The sequence below is a fragment of the Fundulus heteroclitus genome, chromosome 16, assembly GCF_011125445.2.
Source record: "Fundulus heteroclitus isolate FHET01 chromosome 16, MU-UCD_Fhet_4.1, whole genome shotgun sequence".
Classification (NCBI taxonomy): Eukaryota; Metazoa; Chordata; class Actinopteri; order Cyprinodontiformes; family Fundulidae; genus Fundulus; species Fundulus heteroclitus.
Window position 1 is genome coordinate 13,117,654 of NC_046376.1, and position 12,342 is coordinate 13,129,995.

Below are 12,342 nucleotides of genomic sequence, written 5' to 3' on the forward strand. Positions count from 1 at the left end.
TTCTGTCTAAGGATGATGCAATCTCTTTAGTCACCAAAATTACAACAGTGTTTGTATTTACCTTGTAAATAATAATTTAAATAAATTCTTCTGACTCACACTGCAGGCAGCCCAGGTACCATCAGTGGTACGTTTGTCTGTATTGGTATTGTTAGACTTTTTAATGTCAAACTAGCTAATCTAATGGTTCATTCCTTGTCTTTAGGCGCCCTTTATAGGCCTGAATGATATATGAATCTGAATTAAGGGACAGAGGACTTTTGTGCGCCATGGCATAATTAACATTAAATGTAACTATGAAGTATTTCAAATGAAAACAAACACCATGTTAAAAAGTATTTTCATTTTTACAGCCTCATTTAGTGGTGTAATTACAAGCAGAGTGAATGTTTGTCCCACTTTCCTATGTACTGATTCGAGCCCATGTGAGTAAAGGTTAAGTAGTTTACAACTTGTTGAAGAAATCAGAAAAAAACAAAGAAAATTATGAGCAGCAAATATAAAAAGAAGATACCTTTATTATTTCTAACCAAAGAAAACATTATCTGTATTTGGCCATTTTAAAATTAAATTGAAAGAATTGTAAATCTTAGGCCATAACTGCAGGCAGTGTTATACCTCAAGCCTGTTCAGTCACATTAATTGCTTCAAATCTCCAGCCATTTATGGCGCTCATTCTTAATCCAAAACTATTGTTTGGATGTATGATTGTCCCACAGTTCCCTGAAGTACCAGCATATGGTTAGAGCACTGGGCATGTCAGCCCCACTTTATGTTTTGATTTCAAGTAAAAGAAAAATTTTCTAGCCACTGTGTAGCAATAGCAACCAGCCTACTCTTGATATAACATATTTCATAGTAATTAATAATCCTCTCAGCATTTAGCTCCTTTTATATCTCTTCTAAATTAGGGTAAGTCCTATTTTAATATTAATTTATTAGACTTTGTTTTTGAATAGTATGAAAACAGTTGGAAAATTTTGATTCCATTATTATTATTATTATTATTATTATTATTATTATTATTATTATTATTATTATTATTATTATTATTATTATTATTATTATTATTATTATTATATTTTGCTTGAATGGGGTTGCCTTGAGTTAATTTAATTTGAGTCTTTTCGTACAGAGGGTGGCTAGAGCCAAAATTGTAAAGTTATATGCAAATTTTGGTATTTTAAAGATAAATGATGCACTAAAGACACTAAAGACAAAACAAACATTTTTCTAAATATTTTTTTCAGCATTAAACTTGAATGCAATACTTACAGCAGTCAATATATATATACATTATGTTAGGATAGTGCAAAGTATTTCCAATGACAATATCTACTGTTTACCTCCAAATAGCTCAATGAGCTCAGCAGATAGAAAATAACAATAAAATAACAAAGCTAGTGTACAAACAAGGACTCTCACTTTACCATAAACTCTAGGTTTTTGTCTCCCTGGTGCATTTTTGGTTAAAGCAAATATGTTCTTTATTCATGAAGTTACTTGCAGTTGGTAAAGTAGCCAAAAATTTTACTCAAGTAAGAGTAGCGATACTACTCAAGTAAAAGAAAAAAAAGTACAGTGCAGTAATACTACTCCTAAAAGTTACTCAAGTACATGTAACTGAGTAAATGTAACTAGTTACTACCCACCTCTGCTTGAAAATAAGATTTCTCTCCCATCACCGGACTGTGTGCATTACTGCACAAACAGGGGTGTCGTTCAAATATTGCCCACTAGGTGGAAGTAAAAGAATTATCTACTCCTCTTTTTTGACAGAGAAAAGTTACCTTAAGAATCAACCCAGTAATTCTGACCTTAATAAATATGTGATTCATTTGAGTTGCACCACGCATGCATATCAGAGTTTATTTGTTACAGTAGAACTGTGTCAAAAAAAAAAAAAAAAAAAAACACAAAAAAAAAAACAATGCCCTGCAAGATGTTTATGCATTCTCTTTCATTTGACAATGAAAGAACAGACAACACCTCCTGGCTGTTTGAGGACACGAAACAAAGTTTCCACGTGAATGGGCGGATTCTGCTTTGTTTGAGCTGGGGTGCTTAATAGCTACTCCACATCTACAAATTACACTTCTTAGGGGAGCTTTTACACACACAACTGTACAGACACAGCCTTCCTTGCTGCTCATTCTTCATAGAGCACACACCGTTTATTTTGCAGTAATGAAGTATTATGTTTTTGTGATGCTAGAGAGGCTCCCCGGTGGAAATATATTCTCTATTTCAGTGCACCACCTTCAGTTCCTTGCAGACCACACACATAAGCTGAAATATTTATTTCAAAGAGCATTAAACGTACTCCAGTGACCATCAATAAGCACACATTAACAACCTTACTGCCAGTAATCTTAAGAGTTTGCAAAAAGCTTTGGTGCTATTTTCCTCTTAGTTCCGTTTTGCTAAATATAAATTGTGCTCACCTGTGCTAAATTAAAAAATAAATTTGAACATCAACTAGAGATAACCTAAATTGATAAAAATGCATTTTTCCAAATAAAGATTGCATTTATTAAAAAAAAAAACAAAAAAAAAAACAAGCTATCCTAAACACTGGGCCTCATGTGAAAAGTAATTACCCCCATACCCCCAAAATATTAGTGTTGCCACCTGTGAGAGCATCTACTGCCATCAAGCGTTTGCAGTAACTAGCTGAGTCAGGATTTTTGGTCCACCCTTCTTTGCAGAATTTCATTCATTCTGTCATACTTGAGGGTTTTCAAGCATGAAAGGTCAGTTCAAGCAGAAACTTCATTTAGTTTAGTTTCACCAGTTCAGAAGTGGAGTTGTTGGCATCTTGCTGTGTAACCAAAGTGTGCTTGTGTACTGTACAGGTTTCCAAAGCTGGCCAGTTTGCTTTAGGATTTTCTGCTAGGAAACACAAATTATAGTTAAATTACAGCAAGTTATCCAGGTCCCGAAGAAACAGTGCAGCCCCAGAATCATAACACAACCACCACTGTGTTAGCATGTTTCTAAGACTTCTTTTCTGAATTTCTACTAGTTGTATGCTAGATGTAACTGAAATTACTTCTACTGAGTCCAAAGGATATATATTTTTTTTCAATTCTTGGGGGTCACCAGGAGGTTTTTTTGGGATAGATTTGACGGTTCTTTTTAGTCAGTGTTTTTTTGCCATTGGATCTATCGATGCCATCTCTTAATGTTGAACCATGCATGCTCACTTTAACTGAAGCAAGCCAAGTCTGCAGTGCTTTAGATGGTATACCAGGTTCTTTTGTGACCCCCTGATTGAGTTGTCGATGCACTCTTGGGGTCATTTTGGTTGATTGGCCACTCCTTCAAAGGTGTCCTTCTACTTTCATTTACCCCCTATTTGTAGGTAAAGCCTCTTACTGTGTTTCCCTGGCATCCCAAAGCCTTTAAAATGGCATTGGTAGTGTTTCCGGACTGATAGATACCAAATTACTTTCTTTCTGATCTGTTCTTGAATTGAGTATTTTGGAGATCTTTTAACCTCCTTCATGCTGTCAAATGTTAAATACTTTCTTTATTCTACAGATCTTGCAATGATCAGGAACTGAATGTGACTAGTGGAATTGACCCACAAAATGTGGTTAATCACAGTTAATTTGATTTATCTTGACAGGCAATCAGGCCAGGTTGGTTTTTATAGTGTTTTTCTCTTTAATAAATGATAACATGAATGTACATTTTTTATTTATTTAGATTATATTTTTCTGACATTGAGATTGGTATGACAATCTGAGAAAAGTAAAAGTCACAAAAAAGCAAAAACAGAATGTAAATGGGGAAATACTCTTTTTTTTTTTTGCAGCATTGTGACTACCAGCAGAAAGAGTTCCCTTTTAATAAAGTGGTGCACTAGTGAGAGAGAAACTGCCATTGAAACAGCCTGGCGTTGCCATATTTCCAGCTCAGAGGTCCAGGGTCGATGAATAATGCCATTGCCTCTCATAGTAGCGTGTAGCTTTAGGACGTCTGTCCTATTTATACCGAGGGGCTGTGGATTGATGCGAAATGACGATTGCCGCGAGGCGGCTGAGTGGGTGGGGATCCACATGCTCTGTTCCACAGGCAACCCTCCACTTGTATACACGCATACATGCACTCACACAGATGCACGCTTGTCTTCGTGTCCCAGTACCACCAGGCTTAGAAGAGCCCCACAGACTTGATGTGCAATGTCCTCTCTCTGTCAACATATCCTCTATCCCAGCGCTAACATGACAGAATATAAGCAGAGCCTAGAACAACCAGGCAGTGCGTAGAAGTAAAAAATAGCATGTGTATTGGGTTTGTTTCCTCCTCTTCTCGGGCAAGAGGATTTCTCATCACACTGTTGTGAAATATTTATGAAAATATTTAATCAGTCTGCCCGTTGAATAAGGTGTTAAATCAACTGCTGATGAGGTCTTTTCAGCATTTTTAAGCTCATATCTCATTTGAATATATCTGCATAGACTGTAACAATGGGTAAAATAAACCTAACAATACAGTGTTTTGTGAAACCCTTCGCTTTTGTTACATTTTTATATATTATCATAGTGCTTGACAATGCACAAGCTCTCATATCTTTGTACTGTTGTGAGAAAAGGACATTAGAAAGTTTGAGAGGCAGTATTTTTGCATTCATCAGTTAATATCGACAGACAGCTTGTCTAATGTTGTGGCGTGTTAGTTGTGTGCTGCTGTAAAAATGTATGGAGACCAAACCAGACATTAGAGTTGATGCTCCCCTGAGCTAACACTGGGTATTATCCCAATGTGTGTGTGTGTGTGTGTGTGTGTGTGTGTGTGTGTTGGACAGAGTGCCAGAACACGCCTGATGTCAGTTTCCTTATTTCCCACTGCAGACACACGATCAAAGCATACAACACCATGACACCAAGCTATGATTAGTCGTTTTATTTACCCAGCTATTACACAAAAAGGCATCAGCTTGGAATAATTAAAACCACCAAGCATTTGTGTTTGGAAAATACTCACAAATATGCTAACGAGGTCAGAAAATTCACTTGCAATTGTGTTTGCACAAATATTTCATTATTTATTCAACCGCTAACCAAATGGCTAATTGACACCTTTATTTTTTTGCATCACTCTTTGTTTAAAAAAACAAACAAACATGACTGCATTGATTACAGAGCTGTAGAGGCACCAAATATTGTTTTCTTCCTACCTTTGCAAAGAATGTGTGTCGTTACAGCCACTTTGTTTAAAGCTAGGATGCTTTTAAAATACAGTTCGGCCTGATTCCTCTAAAGCAATTTCAGCTAAATGAGTAAGTAATTGACTAAACTGAAATGTTGGTTGACACAAAACCTACATTTTGTGTCAACAGATGATTATTAACATCATCATCTGTTTAACATCATAATTAACATTAACATCTGTTTCCACTATTTTCAGACTCTAAATCTATTATTAGTATTATGTTCTTGTTGCCAAAAGAATTAATGTATTATTATTAGCACTGAATCACAAAACAGGATTAATATCTTATAGATTTCTCTAATCTCTGGACAATTGATGGCCAAGTAGCAAATCAATTACTGCCTGGATACGTAGGTATTATATGATTTAAAACTTTTTACTTAAAGGTCAAGTAAATGTTGCAGAGCTGTGTTTCTCAAGCCTTTTATAACAAATACCACTTAAGTAAATGCTTCCTTTTCCAAGTGCCGTGCTGCATTCTAAAACAAAGTAAAACAGGATTTGGGCTTTTTTTTTAATTTCTTGTGTTTTGTCATGAAAACAAAAAAGAAATTGAAAGTTCTCATCAACTGGCTGCAGGATACAGTTTATTTATGCAGCCTATTTTAACCCAGGAGTTGAAATCTTCAAGTAGGAAAAAAATCCTCAGAAACTTCCCCTGAAGTGTGAATTGAGAGTAGGAAAGATGAAGTTTACTCACCCTGCCCTGCAACCTGTCTAGAACAGGTTAACCTGTGTTCGATGCCATTTCCAAGTTACAAACTTGAGAGGAAATGAATATAAATAGCCACCAGCACTTGTTCCTGGTGCATTGCTTCAGGTCACTGAAGTTTTTGAAATGTTTTCCACAGTAGTTCTCTTTTTGGTAACTTTTGTTTTGAAGCAAAACCTGTCAGTGGATAACAAGCTTTCTGACTGACCAGCAGAAATAGGTGAGGCTGGGGAGCATCTTCCTCTGCTCAAAAAAAACATCAGCACCGGTGCCCCCCAGGGGTGTCTTCTCTGCCCACTCTTCTTCTTCTGTACACAAAGGACTGCAGTTCAGTGGATCCATCTGTGAATCTCCTCATGTTTGCAGATGACACCGCTGTCATTGGTCTGATCCAGAACAATGATGTTTCAACGTATGCAGTCATATTCACTAAATTAGAATTTGCATTTCTAAGAGGCTTGTTTGTCAAATTAAAAGTTCCTTTTGACGAAAACAGCTTTCAAGCCATTATTAAGCATATTTTTTCATTAAGCCCCCCTTTCTGCATGAAAAGTGTTGCTTGTTATTGGTCTGATGCAGTATTCTAATCTTAAAAGCTGTGTTTTCATGAGCTGGAGCTGGAAGAAAACCATAATTAACAGAAGTAAAAGTTTTAAAACATCAGTCTGTGTTAATCTATCTAACGTGTTTCCCTTATAGAATTGAGTTACTGAAATGTATTAACTTTTCAATAATACTATATTTTATCGAAGTTCATTCAATATAACAGTGAAGTTTATTTTTGCCGTTATGTTAGAAACAGGGCAATGTATTCAAACAACTACTCTGTCCTTCCATCAGAAACGGGTCGTTTTGCTCGGAGAGAGAGACGAAGGGTATGTGTGTACAGTACGCGGAGGGATATCGGCTGGCCCGTTCACTGTCTCTCTGCCGGGTCTCTTTACTGGTGTTTATAGTCGCTTATATTGGACACCAAATAAGCAACTGCGTGTTCAAAAACAAGCCCAAAAAACGCAGACTCATGGAATTTACAAGCAACTTTAGAAAAAAACAAGCGGACTCGGCAACAGTGCCAAAAACCGTTTCACACGATGACCGTAGCTATTAGCAGTAGCTGATACAAGGAGGACATGTTTACATTGTCAGACTTATTATACTCTGAGGTTTCTGTAGTAGCTGTTACGGCAAAGATTGTTTGTAATTCATTTAGAGCACAACTAGATGGTGCGCCAGTGTGAAAATCTTAGTGCTTCCTTCAGCAGTTTAAGAAGTAGAGGACCATCAGAGCGGACGTTTCCTCCATCCAGGATCTGAGGTCATGAAAAGGGGAACCAGCATCTCTGCAGACCCCACACATCCTGCGCACAAACTAGTTTAGACTTTTACCCTCTGGCTGGTGCTTCGTTGCACTATTTGCAAAAACCACCCACCAAGGAGACACTTTCTTCCCCAAGGCTGTCTCTCTGAAGAACATGATAAACTTAAGCTTATACAGCCTGAGAAGTCAGCTACACTGCTGTAAAATAGAAATAAATATATTGCACTTTAATAATTCACAACTTCCCTTTTTCTTACCTTTACATATTAAGAAATAAAACAAAAACAGACATAGTGTTCATTTATGAATATCTACCCAGTGTTGTTACTGAAGTCAAATTCCTTGACTTAGCACAATCATGGCCAAGTAGACGTTATTCTGATTATGAATATCAACGTATCAAGGAAACTCCTCTTTTTGGCTTTTTGTGCTTATTCACATTACTTAACAGTGAATTTATTTGTATTACATCACAACTAATTTGTACCATTTAAACTTCTTGGACTGACATTAGCCTAAATACCACCAGTAGTACTTGGGAAACATGGTTATTGAGTAAGTACCAAGAGAAAAGCATAGAGAGAAGGTTGTAAATTTGCAGCAACAAAAACCCAAAAACTATTTGTCTGGATTTCAAGACAATTAAGAACTGACCTGACACACCATACATATAAGCAGTCATGTTACTTATATGCCTTTTGCATACATTTAGTGTACTTGTTTTAATAATAACTGTAATATAAATGTATCATTTATCTTTATTTAGAAAAAATAGCCTTTTGTAGCCGTTTAGGATTTCTTGTTCCTCAGCCTGATATAGATGTAGTCCGCTCTGTCAGTGACAGCCTTTATAACTTCTCTGGCCATTTTCAATATTCATCCTAAATTAGATCTATGTTTTGAGTGATAACATATTAGAAAAGCAAAGTATCATAAAATGTATTTTGTCAAATGTCGTTGTATTGTGACATTTACTTTTTTTGGAGTTCCTAATTAAGAAACAGCTGACTGTCTCCTTCGTTAAGGATACTTGCTGCAAGTAAAACTATATTATTCAAGAATTAATATTCATCTCTTTAAAATAGTTTTTTTGTCTTTACTCTGGTTATCTCCTTGTTTTTGTTTTAGGCTTTATTCACTACCCCCCCCCCCCCCCCCTCCCCCCGATCCTGTTTAAGAGTGTATAGTTTGAAAATGCCAAATTCTTATTGGTTTCATTAAAACCTTTTTCTCAACTAAGCGTTTTCAGTACAAACCCAACAATCCTGCAGTGCACTATGCATAATTGCCACCCTAATAAAAAGTATTTCCCGCAAGTTATCTAACAATATTTTAAGAGACTTTTGCATTAAGCACTGGTGTGTAGTTTTGTTGGAGCAGAGAGTAACTGTGAGCGTCTAAGAAAAGCCAAAAAAAAAAAAAAAAAATAGATTAACTTGTGCTTGTAGCTGAGGGAATAATCAGGTAATTTGTAATGAAGGCTTTTATTAGTAGTTATTCCTCCACCTGGTTGAATATGCTGGTGGTGGGCTTCCCACATGTCGCTCTCAGGAGGCATTGGGCTTTCACTCCGCTCATCTAGCTTTTTACTCTAAATTGTAGGCAATTAAAATCCCACCATGTACGTATGGGGAAAAAGGTAATGAATATGGAATACTAACTCAGAGAAAAACCCACAGAGACTGCTCCTTGAGTTCTAAGGGTTTCTTTTGGCAAATCAGTGGGAAGCACAAAGACCATTTGACAGTTTTTTTTCCCCCCCTTCTCTTTCCCTTGCTAGGGCTGCATGCGACTCCCCAAATGATAACCCAGAGGTTTTAAAAATGCAAAACCCATTCTTTCCAGGTTTCTGAACTTGCGTGACCTCTAGCAGCGAGCGGAAACTTTTTCGTCGCAAGTTTGGCACCCTGCCTTGCTGGCCGTGCCAGCTATCTCCACTTCTGAACAGAGCAGGGGAGTGATGGAACGGGGGTGGGGGTGCTGAGAGGATGTGTCTAGACAGCCAAGTGGACGAGGGCAAATATTTAGCCATGCCACTTGGGGAGGAGATCCAGGCCTCCTCTCCACACACTCTCTGCTGCAGAATCAGGCCATGTCTCCATCCCGCTCCCTCATCCTGGTTCACGCTCTGTATTCAGGGTCACGGATCTCATTTCTTAGATAATATTTCAAGCTGGTCACAGATGGGGAATTAAATTGAAAACCGGGCTTGTTATGGGGTAAAAAGGATAGATTTTTTGGTGGCTTTTGCAGAGGGCGTGTGAACAGAAAATGGAAACTGTAGATTTAGATGCACTTAGACAACTTTTAAGGGTGAATGAACGCAGGGAGCGCTGACGGAGTTATGAGCTTATTCATAGCAGAGCAACCTTCGTAGTCATCACTTATTATCCACTTTGACACAACCGTCACCTCATTTTTAAATGAGTTGTTATTTTTCTGCTGACAGCTGAATGCAATTTTCTCCCTTTCCCCCATAAAATAGCGTCAAGACGTTTTTTTTTGTTTTTTGTTTTTTTGTATCTGTGTTCCTACCGTAGATGTTAACATGCAAGCTCTCCAATATTTTCCCCAAACGTGGTGCCAATCCATGCAAGGTCCCATGGATTTCCCCCCGCCTAGGCTGAATTTGAATAAGCCTGTAATCAGATGAATTGCTGTCAGATGACTGCCTAACAAGGCCATTCAAATCGGGGTTACTACAGACTCAAGCGAATCCGTGAGTGACGGCACGGGGTATCACCGCACTGCTGTGCTGACAATTCACGTCCTTCCTGTCACCGCCCTGTTGCTGGATGCTGACAGAGGGAGAAAGTGAAAAAAAAAAAGTTGGAGGGAGAGGGAGAGCGCTGTGGTGAGGCGCACGCTGCCTTTAGGTTAATGCGTGCTGGTCGCTGCTGCAGACTGGTGCACCTGCCGATGGGCTATATTCGCCCCGCTCTACTGGTAGCTGTCACTCACCCACTCATCAGACGGCGCTGTGCAGTCTCATGCCACCTGTGTTCCTACTTTGTGTACATCATGATCTGTCTTTGTGCTCTCCAGTTCTTTATTTTGGTCCCGGTGGTTGCAGCTAGCGAAAATACTTTTTTTTTTCTTTTTTTTTTTTTTCCTGAATGCAGAGAGGTTCACCCACATAGCGGAGTGCAAAACAACATTTTTTCCCCCTCCGTTAATAATCAGCAGGCATAAAAAAACCCCCCAAAAAAACGATGAAACAAATAGCAGAGCCGTCAGGCTTTCATCAACAATGGATTACTTTTGAACAGAAAATCCGCTATGGTATTTATTAGATCAAGTATTTAGGTCACTTGTGATTGAAAGCCCCTTAGATATTATTATTTAACTTGCTAGTTTCTTAAACATGTTTAAGAAAGTTTCCTTTGTATTTTGACTAATGAATGTAGAAACAGTTTTAGAGTGTTAGAGTGGTAGGCCATAGATTAGTATGCAAAAAGAAAAGCGCGTATGGAAATTAATTTGTATTTCAAGACTTTAGTCCTGGTTTCATTGTTTAAATGTTCCATCCATCCGGATATGCATCCGTCCGTCTTGTGTCTGTCTGTGTTTTTTTTTTTTTTTGCAGCGGTCCTGAATTCCTTAAAGAATTGCCTGGACTAAAATAAAGGTAAACTTTTGCAATTTAAAGTTGAATATTTCTGCACTTGGTCACTAGGAGCCTCTCATAAAGACAAATATTGTTCCCGTTTAGGTGTTTTTAAATTGAAATCTTGCAAATATGCCAAAGATGCACATCAGAATTCGACTAAACATGTAAACTTTACACTTCTACATCTGTCCAGTCCTCCTGTCGTCCACTTCATTTATTATGTCGGTACAAATTACATACCAAGTTTAACGAATCTTTACTCTAATAATCACACAAACTCTTTGTAGGACTTGAGGTTTAGTTTTATGGCGGTGTTTGACCACCACGGCATCAGCCATCAGCATCACAAACTCGACTAATATGTAGCTCCCCACCTCTTTAAACTAATGAGAGCATTGATGTCTCCTTAACATAAAAGCATACTGGGCTTAGTCGTCTCTCTGCAGCTGAGTTGTTATAGTGTGTGTCATAAGAGTCTACAACAGCAAATTACCACTTATTAGTGCAAGTACCAGCGGTGACAACATTTATCAAGGAAAGCATCGCATACCATCCCTAATTGTCCCCCTCAGGGCCCGCGGTTATTTGGACCGGTATCGACGGCCAGGCACTCATTAGGACATCACACTCGAGCTGACGAGCGGAGACTTAGGGGGGCACGTCCATTCTGATCGGTTAATTTGATGTGAGTAGAATGACACCACGTCTGGAGCTGGGGAGATATTTATAGTCCCGGTTGAGGATATTCAAAACAAACGGAAAAAAAAAAACCTCACTGTTACTTTGCGCGCTGCTGTTTGTGGACTTCTGATAGAGCGCGCCCTCGGGGCTGGTGGCCCAACCGGGCCAGGCGCCGATGTGAATAGCTGGCAGGAAACGCGGAGCAGGAGGCTGAAAGGACAGTAAAGTTTATGACATGTTGCTTGAATACCAGCAAGTAGCTGATATTCAAGCGTATCTGTCAATCTCTCCTGGCCTGGCCTATGAAAACGTGTGACAAAGAGTGTAGGTCAGCTCAGCCATCTGAGCTTTTTTTTTTTTTTTTTTTTTTTTTTTTCTACCCCCGTTTCTCCTCAACACAATGGGATCTTGTCTGATACAGATATGCCGGCTGTCTGTCACTTTTACTCTGTGATATTTTGTCTCCTTTGTCTGCGGGGCCCATACTGAGCGAGGCGGGCATGTTCACCTTCACATGAATGCCTGTTTGTGTTTCAGCCCTCAGATTGTGATCTCCAGTCAGGCTGAATTGTCACCGCCGCTGCCCCTCCTTCACGCTGATACCTTCCCCCTGCCACCTTCCACTTCACACCGCCGACATCCTCGGGGAGTGACAGATAGAAATCAGAGTCTAAGCCCTGCTCTCTGCAGCTCAGAGCCCGTTCAGGTGCTGCTCCCAGATGCTCTGATCTTTTAAAAGGGCTTTGTGACTAAACTCTGGGCTCACAACTCCCCTTTTTTCAGGTCCCATTTACCATCCCC